Here is an 18,995-nt window from a genome sequence, read left to right as displayed (position 1 = left end):
CCCTGAAAATCGAGAGGGCCAAAGTTTCAAGATTGGTTTGAAATTCCTTAGAACTTCTAGAAGATCTATATACAGATACTGCAAGGTGAGTGATTTGGCATTGGCGAACATAGTAGTCATGTATTATCAGACAAATGTACAAGCAGCAATTTGCTATGGTTGCCAACTCTGATGAGGAAGTTATGTCCTCCTATCCCTAGTATTAGTTGCCCAGCACATCCTTCCTATGACACATCGCCTTTCCACTGCAACGAGAAAACCAACAGATCTTCTGTTGTATGATTGGCTGTATCTTGTCCATTAGTCAAATTGCCTTCATTTACCATTTCCAACAACTAAAGTGCAGTGCCCGCTGTTACACATGCAAATCATTATTATTTTTCTCTCAGTCAACATCTGAGAATCTGATTCTTCCGTCTTTACAATATTGCTGTTCATGGGAGCTGGTAGTGTGGAAATTAGTTGCTATGTTTGCTACTTTAAAACAGCAAACATACTTGAAAAGTAGTTTGCTTGCTGTATATCACTTTCTCTTGCCCAGTGGTCATGAAAGGTGCTATATAAATGATTAAATTGTTCTTGCTTTGAGTTTTCATGTGCACAATTGCCTATTTTACAAAAGTAAACACACATCAAAAAAATTAATGATGACAACTTGAATTAAAAATAATGTTTAAACATCATCAAAGACCCCTATGATTGTTTTTTATGTTTCAATAAGATCTCTTCTTATTTTTCTAAACTTCAAAGAATATAGGTCTAATTTATTTCATCTTCTGTCACAGGTCAACCCCTCATTCCAAGAACCAATTTTGTGAACCTCACTGATCTATACTGCAAGTATAGCTTGCCTTCAATACAGAGACTGAAACAGCCTACAGTATTCCTGATATGGTCTCCCCCAAGCTCTGCACAGCTGTAACAAAGTGACTTCATTCTTATATTCCAATCTCTTCACAATCAAGGCCAATGTGCCATTCACCTTTCTAATTGCAAGGTAACTTCCTGAGCTCCTGAACAAGCACCTCAAGTTTTTCTAAATGTCAAATTGCAAATGTTATCCCTTTTATGAAATATTCTGATTTCCTATTCTTACAAATAAATTCCATCTTCTTCTGTACTCTTTTAACTTGTGTAAATCTCTTTGAAACCTCTTTCTATCCTCACAACAGCTAACCTTTCCACCTTCCTTAGTATCATAAGCAAACCTTGATACCTTACTCTCTGTCTTTTCCTTCTAAGTCATTAAGATGGATTGTAAATATCCGAGGGCCCAGCACTAATTGTTTTGGCACTCTACTAGCCACAGACTGCCAATTTAAAAATGCTCCCCATTTACTGTCACTCTTTACCTCCCCTCTGTGAAACTATCCTCTATCCATGCAAACATATTACTTCAATTGCATGTGACCTTAGTTTGTCAATTAACCTTTTGTGTGGTACCTTATTGAATGCCTTTTGCAAATGCAGGTGTGTCACATTTACTGGATCCCCTAGCAGTTACAAATGAGGCTAGTAAATTGGTCGAACAGGATTTTCCCCCTTGTAAAACCATGTTGGTTTGATCTAATCCTGGCATGTTTTTCTAAGTGCATCGTTAAGATTTACTTCATAATAGACTCCAATATTTTCCCAATGAATGTTGTTAGAACCAGAGAAAGAAATCATAGGCACTAGTCCTTTTTTTTTGTTTCTGGGTCCTTTATTCCATTTTTAAGCAACATTTAAGTGGCTCTTGGATAGGCACATGGATGATAGTGAAATGAAGGTTATGTAGGAAAGTTTGATTTTAGATTAGAATAAAAGGTACAACATTGAGAGCAGAAGGGCCTGTATTGTGCTGCACTGTTCAATGTTCTATATCCTCCCCCTCACGTTCTTCACAATTTGGAATAGGTATTCAAAATATTTTTTCTTCCCCTCTGGAATCTTCTTGAGGTTTTCCTGAGGGTTGTGTTTTGATTTTTGGCAGCTACGTTTTCATTCTTACTAACTCATTTATTCAGTGATGCACTCATATAATAACAATAATAACAGCCTCTGTTTGTGTTGACATATGAACTATTTAGACTGACACCAGAACAGAATCGGAAGAATTCATCAATATCTTCAAGAATTACAAATCTTCAATTAAATTTAAAACCTCAACATGCAATGAAAGCAATAATTTCTTATATTCCACTGTATTAAATTAATAGTAGACAACAAGCATGTTAGACTTAAAAGTTATTTTCAAAATATCATTGATTATTAAATAGATAAATATTATGATGCATCTACACACAAAAAAGTCCTCACCCTAAACACACCTTCCACAGATTTGTGAGGTCACAGTAAATGTATTTCTTTTTTTTTAATTGATGTGAACATCATTTATTGCCCATCCCTAATTTTCTTGGAGGAGATAATGGTGGGCTGCATTCATGAACTACTGCAATCCTTGAACTACTGCACCCAAATTGCTGTTAGGGAGAGTTCCAGGATTCTGGCCCAGTGATTATGAAGGTTCAGAAGTGTTGACTCAAGTCAGGATGGCATGTGGCTAGGAGGGGAATTTGGTGGTGCCGACATGCATCTCCTGACCTTGACCTTCAAGATGGTCAAGAGCATGAACTCGGAAGGTATTGCCACAGATGCTTTGGTAAGTTACTGCAGTACATCTTGCAGAAGGTAGACCTTGTTGCCCCTGTGCTTTTGGCAGTGAATCGTGTCAATCTTTTTGAGTGTTGTTTGAAAATCCAATTAAGGAGGGAGCATTCCATCAGACTCCTGACTCGTGCTTTTCAGATAGTGGCTGGCATTAGGGAGAGAGGAGATGAATTACTTGCTGTGAAATTTTTTGCCTTTGACCTATTCTTGGAGCTGCAGTATTTATTATATGGCTAGTCCAGTTCAGTTGCTGAGTCAAGATTAGAGTGATGCTAGAAAAGCACAGCAGGTCAGGCAGCATCCAAGGAGCAGGAAAATCGACGTTTCGAGCAGGAGCCCTTCATCAGGGTTTGAGAAAATCACACAACGCCAGAATGTCACAACCACCTGATGAAGGAGCAGCGCTCCGAAAGCTAGTGCTTCCAAATAAACCTGTTGGACTATAACCTGGTGTTGTGTGATTTTTAACTTTGTACACCCCAGTCCAATACCGGCATCTCCGAATCATTATTTCTGATGCTATTACTTCCAGCATAATGAGGCATTTTATCATCTTCAAAGATTTTTATTCTGTAATAATGATAGTTCTCTGCAAATTTGCTACTGTGCTTGAGCTATTTGGCATCTAGCATTTATATAGTGTGCGTAAATCATGTTTTCCTTTGATTAATGCAGCATCGGTGTTGTTCCAGTCTTCCGGAATATGGATGCAAGTTGCTTCAGAATCTGAGCTGAACCTTGTCAGCAAACATCTCTGCTTCTGACTTTATGATAAAGAGAAAGTAAATGATGAAACAATTGAAGATGTTGGGCCTAGGACACTATCCTGTAGAAATATCTTATGTTTGAGATGATTGAACTCCAACACGATAACCATCTCCTGCTGTGCTCCATGTGACTCCAGCTAGTAGAGTGTTCTCTCCCTGATTCGGATTGACTGCAGTTTGTTTTTTAGGGATCCTTAATGCCTTTCTCAGTCTAATGCGGCCTTGATGTCAAGGGCCGTCTCCCTTACCTCATGTCTCGAGTTTAGCTTTTTTGTCAACACCTAGACTAAGGTTGCATTGAGGTCAGGAGCTGAGGGGCACTGACAAAATCCAAGCTAACTGTCAGGAAGCAGGCTATTCCTGAGCAAAACGAACTGATAGGACTGTAAGCAACCCCTTATTATTCACGATTGAGAGTAGTTAGATGCAGCAGTAATTTGCCAGGCTGGATTTGTCCTGGAGATGACAGTTTGTAATTGTACTGGAACAGTTTGGTTAGGGGTGCAGCTATTTACTTGCAGCCCCCTTCCCTCTACCCACTCCTTTGCAGTCTCACTAGTTCTTCATACTTCCATCCTCCCTCCAGCCTACTTCCCATCTTGTAGCCTCCCTCTCTCTCCTCCCCCACAAAGCCTCTCTCTCTCTCTCTCTCTCTCTCTCTCTCTGTTTCGTCTCTCCACCATCCTCCAAACCTCTGCAGCTTCTTCCTCTCTTTACCTCCTTGCCAGGCCTGGTCATTCACAATTCTCTAACTTCCCTGGCTCCAGATTCACCTCTCCGACCTTGGTCCTGCATCTCTGACCTTGAGCCCACCAACCCACGCACATTCAGTCCTCACAACCCCTTACCAATGCCATCTTCCTTCTTCCTCTGCTCCTCCACTGTTGTTCATCGACAATTTTGACGGCCACTTCCATGTGCCTTAATGACAGCTATGACAGCATTGAGTCCGGGCTCCCTAAATCATGTGCCCTAGCAATTAGTACTATTTTCCCCCCAATTCTACTGAGCCCTGATACTGACTTGTCAGCAGTTCCCTCTTTATTCCTCACTGTCTTCTTTTTGGAAAAGCTGTATGACATTTACCAATATCCACTCAGATGAGGTAATTCCTGAATCTATATTTTGTGAAATCATTGCTAGCCTATCCACAGATATCTGTTTTTGAACCTTAGACTTTAAGACCATATGTTGTAGGAACAAAATTAGACTATTCAGCCCATCAAGTCTGCTCTGCATTTCATTGGGATTATGGCTAATGTGAAAACCAGCAACTTCAACCTCCTGCCTTTTCACCACACCCTTGGATTCCCAGTCTGATTAAAAATCTTTCTCAGCCTTGAATATACTTAAATACCAGCTTTGATAGTCCTCTGTGGTAGGAGATAGTGAGGGCTGCAGATGTTGGATAGTCAGAGTCTGTAAAGTGTGGCACTCAAAAAGACACAACAGGTCAGGCATGAAAGGTTATGCCTGAAATGTTGACTCTCCTGCTCCTCAGATGCTGCCTGACCTGCTGTGCCTTTCCCAGTCCCCTGTGGTAAACAGTTCCACAGATTCACTTCCCTCTGAGGGAAGAAATCCCACTTCATCTCTGTTCTAACTCTTACTCTGACCCCCTGACCCTTGCCCTCTGGTCCTAGACTCTCCCAAAAAAGGAAACAATTTATTTGCACCTACCTTGTCAAGTGCCCTAAGAGTCTTATGTGTTTGAATAAGGTCACTTCTCATTCTTCTAAATTCCAATGAATATAAGCACAAACTGTTCAGCCTCTCCTCAACACCCAAATCAACTGACTGAACATTCTCTCGTCTGCCTTCAATGTCAGTATATCTTTCCTTAGAGAAAGGGCCCAAAACAGTTCACAGTATTCCATGTGTGGTTTAACTTGTGTCTTGCGTTGTTTTAGGTCCTCAACTCTGGATGATGAATCATAGAATCCCTACAGTGTGGAAGCAGGCCACTCAGCCCACTGAGTCGACTTCAACCCATCACACCCAGACTCACTCCCCTACCCTATCCCTGTAACTCTACTTTTCACATAGCTAACCCACCTAGCCTGCACATCCCTGAACAACTATGGGGCACTTTAGCACAGCTAATCCACCAATCCAATATTTGAACGTGGGAGGAAACCAGAGCACCCAGAGAAAACCCGCAGACACGGGGAGAATGTGCAAACTCCACACAGACAGTTGTTTGAGGTGCCCAGTAAGTCATGGAACAAGAGACAGAAGTGTCTAAGAGTTAGGCTTTAACAGGTGATTAATTATAAGTTCTAGAGCTTAGGACCTAGCCAGCTAAGGCACATATGACACAGTGATAAATAAAAAATGTTGCAAAGTAAGAGCCCATAGATTATTTAGGAGTGAGGCAATGGAGAGATTCAAGCAAAAGATAACAACTGAAGAGTCAGTAGGAAAAAGTAATTTCTAATGTCAAACCAGAGAATCCACAATGACAGGAAATAAATAAATAACAGAATGAGGAACAGAAGTTTAGATAATTCAAAATAATTCATAGATGTAGAACTTCTAATCAACTTGATTTCCGAGAAACTACTTTTCAGCTGATTGATGGAAATGCTGGGTTGCACTTAAATGGAACAAGAAGAGTTACAAACAGCCTATGCTGCTGAACTGGGATCTAATCTGGAATAAATTTCACATGAACTACTTGTGAAATTGGCCGCTGAGGACAACACTTAACTGATTCGTAAAGCTGGCCACAAAAACAATTTGAGAGAGAAGTCTGAAAAGCAAAGCAATGGACGAAGGCGTTGGGTACATGATCGGAGTGGTATTGTTTCTAATGCTGTAACAAGGGCATGTATACTGTTTCGCAAGTGCGCCCTGACACTACTTCACTTCACTGTATTTACATTATCTCATGGAAGGGTAATTGTAAAATGTTGTAATATTCGGCCTGTAAGTTTTAAAGTGCATTTATGTCTTATTAAGGAGACCATCTATTATCATTTTGAACGTAAGAGTTGATAAGGATAAACTATCACTTTATCTGGGGTTACAAAATAAGTTTCAAGTCGTTCCAGTGATACACCATCATGCCTATAATGCTTAGGTTTCCTAGTAGGCATGAGAACAACACAGACCAGATTACTGAATCTGCAACTCTCAATAGCCACTGGAATAAACAAATCCATACTGAACACTTCCCTGCCCATCCTCCCAAGGGAGAAGAATGTTGCGCTAAAATTCCTGAAATTGTGAGAGTTGCATTGCTTCTCCTGCTGATTGCCCTGGAGTGCACCATGTTGACAACTGTGACCTTTCCACGTCCTGCATTCTCCTGGTGTGTTATCACTCATGGTTAGTGATTAATGACGCACCGGGAGTCCGTGCCAAGAAAGAGATGGATGAGCCTGCAAAACCGTTCCAAGGTCCACCAAAACTCAAACTGTAACTGGAATAACTTCCCTAGAAGTTTCCATATCTCTTCAAGGAAGATTCCCAAATGGAATGGGAACTGATCATGGAAACTCTTTGATCTTTCAATAACAAAGAGCGAATGGGGGAAATATGAGAAAGCTTATCTCTGCTACGCAGTACGTTTATGACACGAAAGCCTTTTTTTAACTTCATTTATGGGATGCAAGCTGGCATTTATTGCTATATTATACTAAAGACATGCACATATACATTGCAAATGGTAAGGCTTTTAGTCTTTTCTTCTTTCAAAAGAACAAGTGACTAACCATTTTGAGTTAAAATTTAAACTGACTGAAGCTACAAGCTCACAAGCTTATAATAACTGTATTTTTAATGAAAGCTGAGACATGAGCGCATTTACCCTTTCAAAGGTCATGTCGCCTGGGTTCAACTGGCAGGCACAGATCTGCACAGTTCCAGGAATAATGTTGCAGATTTTTCCAAAAGCCCCACTATTGTTAAATAGTTGAGTTATAAATGTTTGGAGGAGCTATAAATTCTTCAGTGCCTCTGATCTTCATAGACTCCAAGATTGTGTCCCTTTAATGATGAGACAGCAAAAGATTTTATCTTTCGTATCCCAACTCTGTTGTTCCTAGCATTGTCCCTGGTCGGGACTTTTATATGAATCAAAATCAGAAGTGGGCAGGTATGCAATTTAGCTCCTGTGTCCTCGATGTCAGCTCTCTGCCATGATACTAGGAAATGGAAAGGAGACAAACAGGTCACATTTTGGGAACTTCAGGTGCTGATCCCGCACCCAATGGAATTTTAGTTGGCGATGCGGGAGACTCGCATTCACTGTAACCTGTCTAGACCAAAATGATGGGTTTTATGGGGGATGAGTGCTGCAAAAGAGTGACACATGAATCACCCAGGTTGGCCCTCCAAGCCTCATGACCAGGGAACTTTTTAAGAAAGTTAAATGTCTTGCCTTCCTCTCCATTTCCATGTCTGATTCAATGCCTCTTAGTAGGGCTGGCAGGCAGAGTGTTGGACAGCTTCCAAGTGGCCTTCCTTTGTAAGGAAACTGACCACCACCATCTCACTTCCACCCAGTCCACTTCACTCTTTGCCCTGGTGTTCACTGACCCACTCAGAAATGAAGCTTTTCTTTTAGAAACTACCTGGCCACAAAGTTAGAGGACCAACCTTTGTGTTTCGTTGTGCCACTCTCTCACCATTTCTCATCATCAAAACTACTAGATTCGCCTGCACAGGCTGCATCTTAATGAAGGTCATCCAAATTGCTAACAGGGAGTTTCAGTGAGTACAAGAACAGGACCTTAATGGGAACAGCAATTCCCAATAATTGACCTTAATTAGCTGCCCTCCATTTCCTGGAATCGTGGTAGGGAACCAACACACAGATCACTGGTGAAGCAAGATTAAACTTACAAACTTTTCATCTTTCTTTTCAAATCCCTGTCTATCCTTGTCAGCTCCTCCAGCCCCACAATCACTTATAATCTCTAACTCTGACCTCTTGCACATTTTCAATGCTTCACCACTTGCATCCATGCCTTCAACCACTTTCACATTTACCATGCTTATCTTCATTGCTCAGACCTTTGAATATAAGAGTTAGGATGTCAGGTTGAGGTTGTACAGGATGTTGGTGAGACCTCTTCTGGAGTACTGAGTCCAGTTCAGGTCACCCTGTTATACAAAGGGTATTATTAAGCTGGAGAGGGTTCAGGAAAGATGTTATTAGGAATAGAAGGCTTGAGTTATAATGAGAAGTTGGATAAGCTGGGACCTTTGTCATCGGAGCATAGGAGGTTGAGGGGTGACTTTATAAAGGTTTAAATCATGAAGGGTATAGACAAGGTGACTGACAGGTGTCTTTTCCCTGAGGTGAGGGATTTCAATACTAGGGGACATACTTTTAAGATGAGAGGAGAAAGATTTAAAAAGGACATGAGAGGCAAATGTTTTAGACAGAGAGAGGTTCATGTGTGGACAGAGGAAGTGGTGGATGTGGGTACAGTTACAACATTTAAAAGACATGTAGGTAAATATATGAATAAAAAAGAATTGGAGGGGTATGAACCTAGCAAGGGAAAGTGGGACTAGTTTAGTTCAGGATTATGGTCAACATGGACTACTGATTGGACTGAAGGGTTTGTTTCCATGCTAAATGACTCTATGACTCTGCAACCCTAAGCTCTGCAAATCTCTCCCAAGACTCTTCACCTCTCACTTTTCCTTTTACTTTCTGTTTAAAACCTGTCACTTTGACCAACCTTTTGACCATCTGCCTTAATATCTCCTAATATGGCCAGATGAGTTATAAATGTTTGGAGGAACATGCTTTGATAAATGCCTTGGTGAAGCACATGTCACTTCATTAATTATGTCTCCCAGACCATCAGAGAATTGATGATAAAGATTAAAAGTATTCACACTTCAAACTATATTTTCTGACTCCTAGAAATAGATGTAAAAGAATGATCAAATAATCATACTCCATTTTGAATCATTTTGGCCAAAGGCACATTAGCTAAATGTCTGTTTGGAGCCAACAATTTTTTTAAACAAATCTTTCCTGCTTGCTAAGATGGCACTTTTAAGAATATGTCTTTTTCTGCAGATATTACAACATCTCTGCATTCCCTGATAACCACTAAATGTCCCTATATAAATTGTTGCTATGCAGGTATAACAGCTTTCTCTGTACTACAGAAAGTTGTTTAATCAAAACAAGGGTTATGTTAACCTACCTTGTAAAATTTCAATCTGAGACGTATTTGGATCAGAATACAAAGTTCAATGTGTCTCCAAATTCTGTGTTTATTTATTCAATTTTACTGCTGTTAAGCTGGTATGGTTCATTAAAACACTTCATATTGTGGAAATTCTCTGTAAAATTTCTGAGCTAAAGTGGTAAATGCAAATATCCCCTTATTAGAACTGTTCCTGTGCTGCTTGCCAGGTCTGTCAGAGTTGGAGATAGCATTCAAAAGCAACACTGATACAATTAAAACGGCAGCACTCACCCCCAGTTAGCACTTTGATAAGAGTCAAGTGAAATGACACTATGTTAGCAAATAACCCATTCATTTTCCAAACCCAGAGTTTGTTTCCAATTGTTATTTTGAAAATTGTTACAATTATGAAGAGACTAGACTACCTGTATTCAACCTTTATCATTGGTCTTCAATGTTTGAGACTTCCAGGGATGAAACTAGTTTCAGAAAGGATACTGCTGATCTTTGATTGCCTGACATGACCAGACAAACTGTATATGTAATACGCTGCTGCAGAATTATTGTTTTAGCCCATTTTTATTCTCCCGTAGGACACGGACATTGCTGGGCCAGCATTTTTGCCATCTCTAGTTGGCCTTGGGAAGCTGGTGGTGAGCTGCCTTTTTGCACCACTGCCATCCACGTACTGTTGGTACTCCCGCAATGGCCTTAGGAAGGGAATTCCAGGATTTTGACCCAGTGATACTGAAGGAATGGTGATGTATGTCTAAGTTTCTAGGCACAGGCAACAAATGCCAACCAGCCAGTGATGCCCACATCTCACCAGTGAATACAAAAAAAAAATGCCTGTATAGTGAGAGGCTTGGAAAGGAATTTGCAGATAATGCTGTTCCCATGTATCTGCCACCCTTCAAGATGGAACCTATCAGATTTGGAAGTTACTATCTGAGGATATTTGACATGTTTCTGCAGGGTATCTTGTAGATAGTACACCTTGCCAACTTGCTGTTGGAGAGAGTGGATATTTGGGAATACGGAGTCAAGGGGGCCACTTTGTCCTTTTTTTTTCTAATTCATTTACAGAATGTGGACATCAGTGGCTAGGACAGCATTTTTTGCCCATGGAGTCAAAATTCTTGAGTGTTGTCGAAGCTGCACTCATCCAGCCAAGTGTGGAGTGTTCCATTTTTGTGCTCCAGGCTTTGAGGAGGCAGGAGGTGAGTTACTTGCTGTAGTAATCCCAGCCTCTGACTTGCTCCAATCGCCACTTAATTTATATGGCAAGTCCAGTTGAGTTTCTGGTCAATGGTAACCCCCAGGATGTTGATATTGAGGGATTCAGTGATAGTAAAGCCATTGAATTTCAAAAGGCAGTGGTAACATTGTTTTTTTAATTGAAAATGATCAAATGCCTGGCATTTGTGTGGCACAAATGTTACTTGCCACTTCTCAGCCTGGATATTGTCCAGGTCTTGTTACATTTGAATATGGACTGCTTCAGTATCTGAGGAGTGACAAATGTAGCTGAACATTATGCAATCATCAGCGAACACCCCCACTTGTAATGGTGGAGGAATGTCATTGATGAAGCTGCTAGAGGCATTGAAACTCGACCAGTGTCAAGAAATTCACATATTTTGCTTCACTCGCACTTGTGAAATAACTGAACATACTGAGAGATGGAAACCATCCAGTTTGGAATGAAAGGAAGAAACGACATCAGAATCTGATAAAGGAAATTCATGGAAACATCAGCCTTTGAGCAAAATATTGACTGATGACAGCAAGAGCACTGGAAACTCTTCTCTTGATCTTCCTCAATCTCAGTCTCAATGTCCATGACTGCAGTTGCATTTACCTTATTGTCAGTATTAGACACTCCTACATCTTCCAAAGCTCCCATGCCCTGCTTATTGCCTGTGTTCATCTGCATGTGTGTGTGTTAAAGTCAGTTTTTCCTGGGTAGTCGGAAATAAACTCCACTCTCTTTCACTCAAGAAAATCTTGAAATTAGCTCTCCCTACATGTTCAATTTGGTTAACGAATCTTAATTAAATTGTATTAGTTACTTGCCACTTCTTTTTTAAACATCATTGCAACTGACTGAGAGTAAGTTGAAGAAGGAAGGGAAGCCATAAGCCCAGTCACAGCAAGGTACAAAGATTAGTATTTTCTGGACCCAAAAGGACCAGGGTAGAAGGAACACCATCACATCCAACCATCACCTAAACAAGTTTTCAACCACACCCGACTTGGATCCCTCCATCTCTCTGTCTAAATCACCTGATTTAACGGCACTGTGGCAGAATCAACAGAGGTTCAACAACCAACCTTTCCAAGGGCAAGTAGGCATGGCCCATAAAGACTAACCTTGCCAGTGATGTCCATATCCTAAACATTAATGAAAAAGAACCAAAGGACCAATTTTCCAAGTACCCAAAATCGGCAGGGATTATATGCAATGTATTAAATGCTTGAGAATCTCAGCATGTCTGGCAGCACTCGTGGAGGGAGAAAGAGAGTTAATGTTTCAAATCCAGTATGACTGTTCTTCAGAAGCAGTTCAGAAGTACACAAGGTTATATGAGGTAGTTTCTACATGAAGGTTATTATTTTAATCTAAACAATACTGTATTCTGTCTCTTTCTGCAACTGAAGTTTCTAGATGTAATGGTTGTGGAACATCGAAGTGAAAAGCTATTATGATCCATTATACAGCTAGTAGGATGTAGGAAACAGCATTGAGCAGCAGGTGGTTCGAAATTACAAGAGTGGTTCTGATCAAAGTCCTGAATATTTTAAGTGCAGTGTTCCTCAGTTTTAAAGTGACTGAAACATACACATCCCTTAAAATCGCTTCCATGGTTGACCAATTGCTCATAGTTGAATTATAAATAAATGTCGACTGACATTTTAAGTGTTTAACCCCGGAGGTTAAAAAAAGTCATAGAATCCCTACAGTGCAGATAGAGGCCATTTGGCCCTTCGGGTCTGCACCAATACTCTGAACAGCATTCTGTCCAGACCCTCCAGCCCCCAACCACCTCTCAACGAACCTACCAAACCTGCATACCTTTGGACTGTCAGAGGAAACCAGAGCACCCGGAGGAACCCACTCGCACACAGGAGAACATGCAAACTTCACACAGTCGCCCAAGGTTAGAATCAAATTCAGGTCCCTGGCACTGGGGGCAGCAGTGCTAACCACTGTGCCACTGTGCCCCCATCAGACAAGTTAGACAAAGCCCAGACATATATCTTTCTGGTCAATATTTTAGCCATCAACTCAGCCATCACAAAACCCCAATACACTGATCACTTCTTCCTAAAAATAGTTACTTTTAACCAATCTGTTATGCCATACTTTCAGGGGTGATGGGACTTGAACCTGGACATCCTGGCTCAGAGATAGGGGCATTATTACATCACCACAAGACCACTGAATCACAGATTTGCATATTATCTTTGTATGGAGACCATCTTCTCTTTTGTATCAGTTTTAGGTCAAATGTGGACAAAAGAGCTGAGTTCCAGAGGTGAAGTGACAATGGCTGGCCTTGACATCACCATTGTACTTGACTGAATGTGGTATCAAGGAACCCTAATAATACTGGAGTCAATGAGAATCAGGAGCAAAACTTTCCGCTTATTGGGGTCATAACTGGCCCAAAGCGTTGTGGTGGTTTAAGGTCAGTCATTTCAGCCACAGACTATCTCAGGGGGTGTTCCTTTTATTCCCACTTTCCCTGGTCAATCTGATTCACTCCAGATATCAATAGCCCCCGAGGCAGTTCTAAAAACAGACCGTACTTAATGTCCTTTACAAAAGCAAAATCCCCAACAAAAAAAAACTGTTAAAATCTTACCTGTACAATACAAGCCTATCCCTTTATATAGAATTGTCAGAGATCAAATCAGATCAGCCCACTTCATCTCAACCTTTGGGCATTGAATAAATGACCTTGCTGAATTAGCTAATTTTTGCAAGGAGGCAACTTTGTTTTATGCTCTTACCATACAATAAGGACATGCATTTAAACTCTTGACACTATCCAGTCTCTAGTAAATGATCAGTTTGACTGTTGGCAAACATCAGAAATGTGTCAAGTGTTTTCCAAATCAGTTTAATCAATGATATCTCCTTGTATCTCCTTGGAAGGTTGCTTATTTCTTGACTTTAATTAATTTTGTCCTCAGATTAGTTTGTGCTCACTGTTCACCTCTTTCATGTCATCCAACCAACCATGCCACATTTACACAGCACAATTCCAAGACATTCACAGACTCAGTTGATAAATAAGCCACATTATCATGTCTCATTCACGGTTTAAACAAAATGGTGATGCTTCAGTCCATTCCTGCTGTATTACAATTCTTAACGTGAACAAACACACATATTCCATCAGCTTAAACATCAAAAACACTCCCCAAACACCCCCATTCCATTTCTGCGGTCTCACATTGTGAAAAGTCCTTTATCTTTACTTGGAAGAGTTGGTCACCCTGTTGTGGAGATTCTGGTTACCACACAGTGGTACATTGCAAGGTATTCAGTGACTGGGCTAAAACCTGCACAAATTCTTGGATGCATCACTGGAGGTTCTCATGAAGGAGGACCAGAGAATATGGAATGCTAATGACCAAATAATCCCCTTCTCATGGTGACACCTCTAAGGCATTCAATATGGTAACATTGTGCAGCACTCAATCTTATTGGGGAAACTCCTTGGAGAATTTCAGGTATAAGTGTTGGTTGAGAGTTGGTGAAGTTTGGATAAAATATCCTAGGAAGTTTCCAAATGTGTTCAAAAGTCCACTCTGCAGCTCCAGCAATACTGCCATGAAATAACGAGAATCCTTTTAAGAAACACAAGAGAATCGTAATCAATGTTTTGTTTCGTCCCAAATGCCTCATCACAGTTAGGGAAGGGATTACCTAAATGCTATTCAACCTCCTTGATGAGCACTACCGTGCACATTAAATTGCAATTAGGTGTACGTCAATTTTCTGAGCATTTGCGTTCCTTGTGCTGACTTCAACAATTTTCGCAAGTGGACATTTTGTGTTAAACCAACATTACTGCTGAAAATCTCATCTTGACCTTTTTGCAAGCGATATTGCCTGTCATGGACAGTAGCAACATGGAAAAATTAAAATTATGGCTACTTTTCATCTTTTAAGCTCAAGACAATGAAATACTGTTTGATTTACTCATTTCCCTTTTTAATCTTCCTTCTCACTGAAGAAGGTGTTCCCAAACTTTGATTTTTGAACTCCGGTTTTTGAAATAAACCACTGAGCAAAAATCTTTAAGGTGAAATCAAAGTTAGGATTTATTAACAAAACATTCATAATGTTGGGGAAATGTATTGCTATTCCATTCACATACACATCAGGAAAGAAGGAATATTGGTAAATCGTTGAGTACAGTGAGTTCTTCTATAATGTGATGGTTGCGTTCTTGTGCAGCCTCGCGTTATAGAAAAATCGCGCTTTAGAAACAGCGGTTAAAGTGTTGGCGATATAATCGCGTCACAGCCAACACATGTTTTAAAAGTTTGTGCTTTAGAAACAGCACCCCAATCATATTATAGCAAATTCACGTGCACGAACGCACGTTATAGCAGAACGACCTGTATATAAAAGAAATCAGTCCACGTTCGTTGCAACTTCACAGAGGACAGTATCCAATAGTAGTTTCCTCAGTGATTTGGGCCCAGTAGCTTTCCTTCTTGTAGATAGAGTGTCGGCTTCCTTCAAGTCAGCAGAGATGGATGGGCCAAGACAAATGGCCAAATCAGTCTGGAGTCATTCTGTCTCACTGGAGGTCAAACAGCAACTGATTTCAAGGCATATTGAAAAGATTCAATCAACTCTCATTTCAGCCATTTAAAAAGGACAGGCATTCGGAAATCTGAAGCACAAAGGGACTTTGGAGTCCTAGTTCAGGATTTTCTTAAGGTAAACAGGCAGGTTCAGTTAGTGGCAAGGAAGACAATGTTTGCATTTCTTTCAAGAAACTTAGAACAAAAGAGTACTGATGTACTGCTGAGGCAGTAAAAAGCTCTGGTCAGACTGCATTTGGAACATTGTGAGCAGTTTGGGCCCCGTACATAAGGAAGGATGTGCTGGCCTTGGAGGGTGTTCAGAGGTTTACAAGAATGACCCTGGGAGGAGGGCTTGTCACATGAGGAGTGGTTGAGGACTCTGGGTCTGTATTCAATGGAGTTTAGAAGGATAAAGGTGGATTTTATTGAAACCTACGGAATACTGGGAGACCTGGATCGAATGGATGTGGAGAAGATGTTTCCACCAGTAGAAGAGACTAGGACCAGAGGACAGTGCCTCAGAGTGAAGATACGACTCTTTTGAGCTGAGATGGGGAGGAATTTCTTCAGCCAGAGAGTAGTGAATCTGTGGAACTCATTGCCACAGAGGGCTGTGGAGGCCAAGTCATTGAATATATTTAAGATAGAGATGAATAGGTTCTTGATTGGTTAGGGGATGAAGGGTTATGGGGGGAAGGCAGGAGAATGGAGTTAACATATATCAGCCATGATCAAATTGCAGAGTAGACTCGATATCTTCTGGTCTCATTTCAAGTACTGACGGCCCATTGTGGTGGGCAAAAAGGACAGGCATTAAGCTAACATCATAGTTTTGCACCCTTCACCCTCCATTAGAGTTCTTTTGCAAAATAACGGGGTAATCCTAAAATGTTAATGTTGAATTGAGCAGAATGGTCCCTTGTCCAGAGCTAGGTGGAGGCAGATGGCTCATCTCAAGCCCACCTTGAGTCAGCTCCAGCTCAAACTTCCATACAAGGTAATGGGTTCACAAGCTTCAGGAGACACGATCCTTCGACCAGCCTTGGACATTTTATGGGTCCGGCATGGATATCCATTTTAAAAGAAAGAGGACTTAAACCTAAAAGTGTACAAGCAAATTCAGTTTCTTCTGTTGAGATTTCTCTTTCTACTCATTGGCCCTGACTGCATCTAAATTATTCAGCAAAAATCTCTCCTTATATATTTTACCATCATTTTTGAGCAAAAACTAGCAATTAATACTCAATTCTCCCGTCTGTTTTGTTTAAGGATTTAGCCACATTTGACAATTTAAGCACAGAGAGCTAATTTGCCATCAGTTCTCGGTCTGTAAATTGTAGACCCTGTAACTGGGTGTGGGAAATGTGGTGCACAAATGTTGTAGAGCTGACATGCTAACTTTGTCCTGCTTGCTTATTACAAAGATTTCAGTTTGCAGCCAGAGCTGCCCATTGGTGGGCTAAATCAGCGGCAAATTGGCACCACTAGCATCTTGCGCTTCTTGAAGTTAGTCTGCATCTCTTCAAGGGAAAGTACTTTGCGCGACATTGGCACTAGGAGTCCTTCTGCCACTGACTCTGACCTGAGAAAGAGGTCAATGGCTGAGACTGAAAAGTGAGTTTGTCAATAGAGAGAGACAACTGAGCTTAACCTGACGTCCACCATACCTCTGGCAAGTTTGAGAAGGTAGCGGACTTTGTGGTGATTTCAGCCAGTGCAGGAATTGAATCCACACTCTTGGCATTGTAACCCAGCCGTCATGCCAACTGAGTTAACAGTCAAGATTAGAGTGGTGCTGGAAAATAACAGCAGGTCAGACAGCTTATGAGGAGCAGAAAATTGACGTTTCAGGCAAGAGCCCTTCATCAGGAATGAGCACCACTCTAATCTTGACTCTAATCTCCAGCATCTGCAGTACCCACTTTCGCCCAACTGAGTTAACAGTTCAGTCACACTGCCCAGGAGGGAAGGCAAAGGCCAAGTGGTGTTATCACTGGAATAATAATCCAGAAACTCAGCTAATTTTCGAGAGACCTGAGTTCAAATCCTGCCATGGCAGATGCTGGAATTTGAATTCAATAATAAGAATCTGGAATTAAGGGTCTAATGACAACGGTGAAAACATTGTCGATTGTCGGAAAAAAACCCATCTGGTTCACTGATACCCTGTAGGGAGGGAAATCCCTTACCTGGTCTTGCTGACATGTGACTCCAAACCCACAGCAATGCGGTTGACTCTTAACCACTGTCTGGACAATTCCAGGATGGGCAATAAATGCTGGCTTCGCCACAGATGTCTACATCCTGTGAGTAAATTAAAAATAATGATCTTGATGCAGGATGTGGAAATCAGGAGCTAAACCCTGTGTCCCCAGGGGAATAAGTGGCTTCCAGACATAAGGATGCAGGGCAAAAAGTCATTCACTAACCTAACACGAGTAATCAAGGTCAGCTCACCTTTCCCAATTGCTCACTTGACAGTAAACTCTGTGAAACAAGATTCACATCTAATATTTACATGCTCAACTGACACTCATACTTGTCACTATTGAATTCCAAATCACATGTCATGGCTTGCAAAAACCTCCAGCTATTCATCCATTGTCTAAAATGCTTGCATGAAACTTGCTAACACACTTTTCTGGAGCCCAGTGTGGTAGAATAGCCCAATGTGGAGGAGATTGAGCCTCTGTGGGGATCTAGGCCAGCATGGCTAAGCTGGACTGTAATATTGAACTTGTAACTTTATTTCTTTCTCCTAATTCTGTAAGATTTTGTACCTAGGTACTTTTGTACCTGTGACAGCACCAGGAATGGCGATTTTGTGCACTTTTCACTGCACTCCTGTATCCCTTTACTCGACTACCCATGACAATAAATCTAATTCTGACTCTAATGCTAAAATTGTTGGAAAAGTGCAACAAACAGAGGCAGTAGGAACTAATCGGAGAGAGGGAGAGAGGTGTACCTGCAGTTCTGAAGAAGCATCACTCAACCCGAAACATTAACTCCACAGATGCTTGCCAGAACCACTGAGTTTTTCCAGCAATTTCTATTTTTGTCTCAGGTGTACCTGAGATGCTGGTCATTCTGAAATGGGTCACTGCTGAATCCCTGTCTAAAACAGCAGGGCTAAAACCACAGAGAGCAATGCCATCCACATAGCTAATCCTTCTCCCATCCTGCTAACCTGTCTTTCCACAACGTACCCTAGCATACAGGCTACGGATGGTGTAAGCATGCTCTCCCTTCACCACAGCCTATGCCACATCCACTTTTCTTTTCATGTGCGCAAGACTTCTCTGTGTCCAAGAAATGGTGGAAGAGCAAGGAGACAGCGAAGGTGAAGACACATGGGGAGTTGATTTGTATTCACATTCTGTGGAATACTAGCCCAACACCAGAATCACTATAATCGGGTACCCTTATGAATGACTCTTTACCTCATTATGACAATTTGGAAAATACGTATGTCAAGTGTATCAATAAGATATTTGGAAGTGTGTGGGTGGCAATTAATGTGTCAATAATGCTGGTCAGGAAATGGAACACTATTAAGGTGAGTATTTCTCACTAGCTAACAATTTTT

The 18,995-nt window shown here is 41.1% G+C and overlaps 1 long non-coding RNA gene across 7 annotated transcripts in view; it reads right to left on the bottom strand.

The window, feature by feature from the left end:
- The window catches only part of LOC148145896 (uncharacterized), a 58,678-nt gene that overhangs the window by 7,487 nt on the left and 32,196 nt on the right, over window positions 1-18,995 (bottom strand). For 4 of the 7 annotated variants that reach the window (XR_015761181.1, XR_015761187.1, XR_015761182.1 and 1 more), the window contains one exon: window positions 17,596-17,710. This is a non-coding gene — a long non-coding RNA (uncharacterized LOC148145896). Of the gene's footprint in view, window positions 1-13,754; window positions 14,435-14,899; window positions 15,418-17,595; window positions 17,711-18,995 lie in introns of those variants that run through there. The other 3 variants (XR_015761185.1, XR_015761184.1, XR_015761186.1) reach the window with 3 other exon arrangements.

Source organism: Chiloscyllium plagiosum, unplaced genomic scaffold (assembly GCF_037043375.1).
Source record: "Chiloscyllium plagiosum isolate Xiang-an unplaced genomic scaffold, Cpla_swu_hap1 HiC_scaffold_23, whole genome shotgun sequence".
NCBI classification, from domain to species: domain Eukaryota; kingdom Metazoa; phylum Chordata; class Chondrichthyes; order Orectolobiformes; family Hemiscylliidae; genus Chiloscyllium; species Chiloscyllium plagiosum.
The sequence above is the reverse complement of the archived record's forward strand: the minus strand, read 5'-3'. Positions and strand labels throughout refer to the sequence as shown.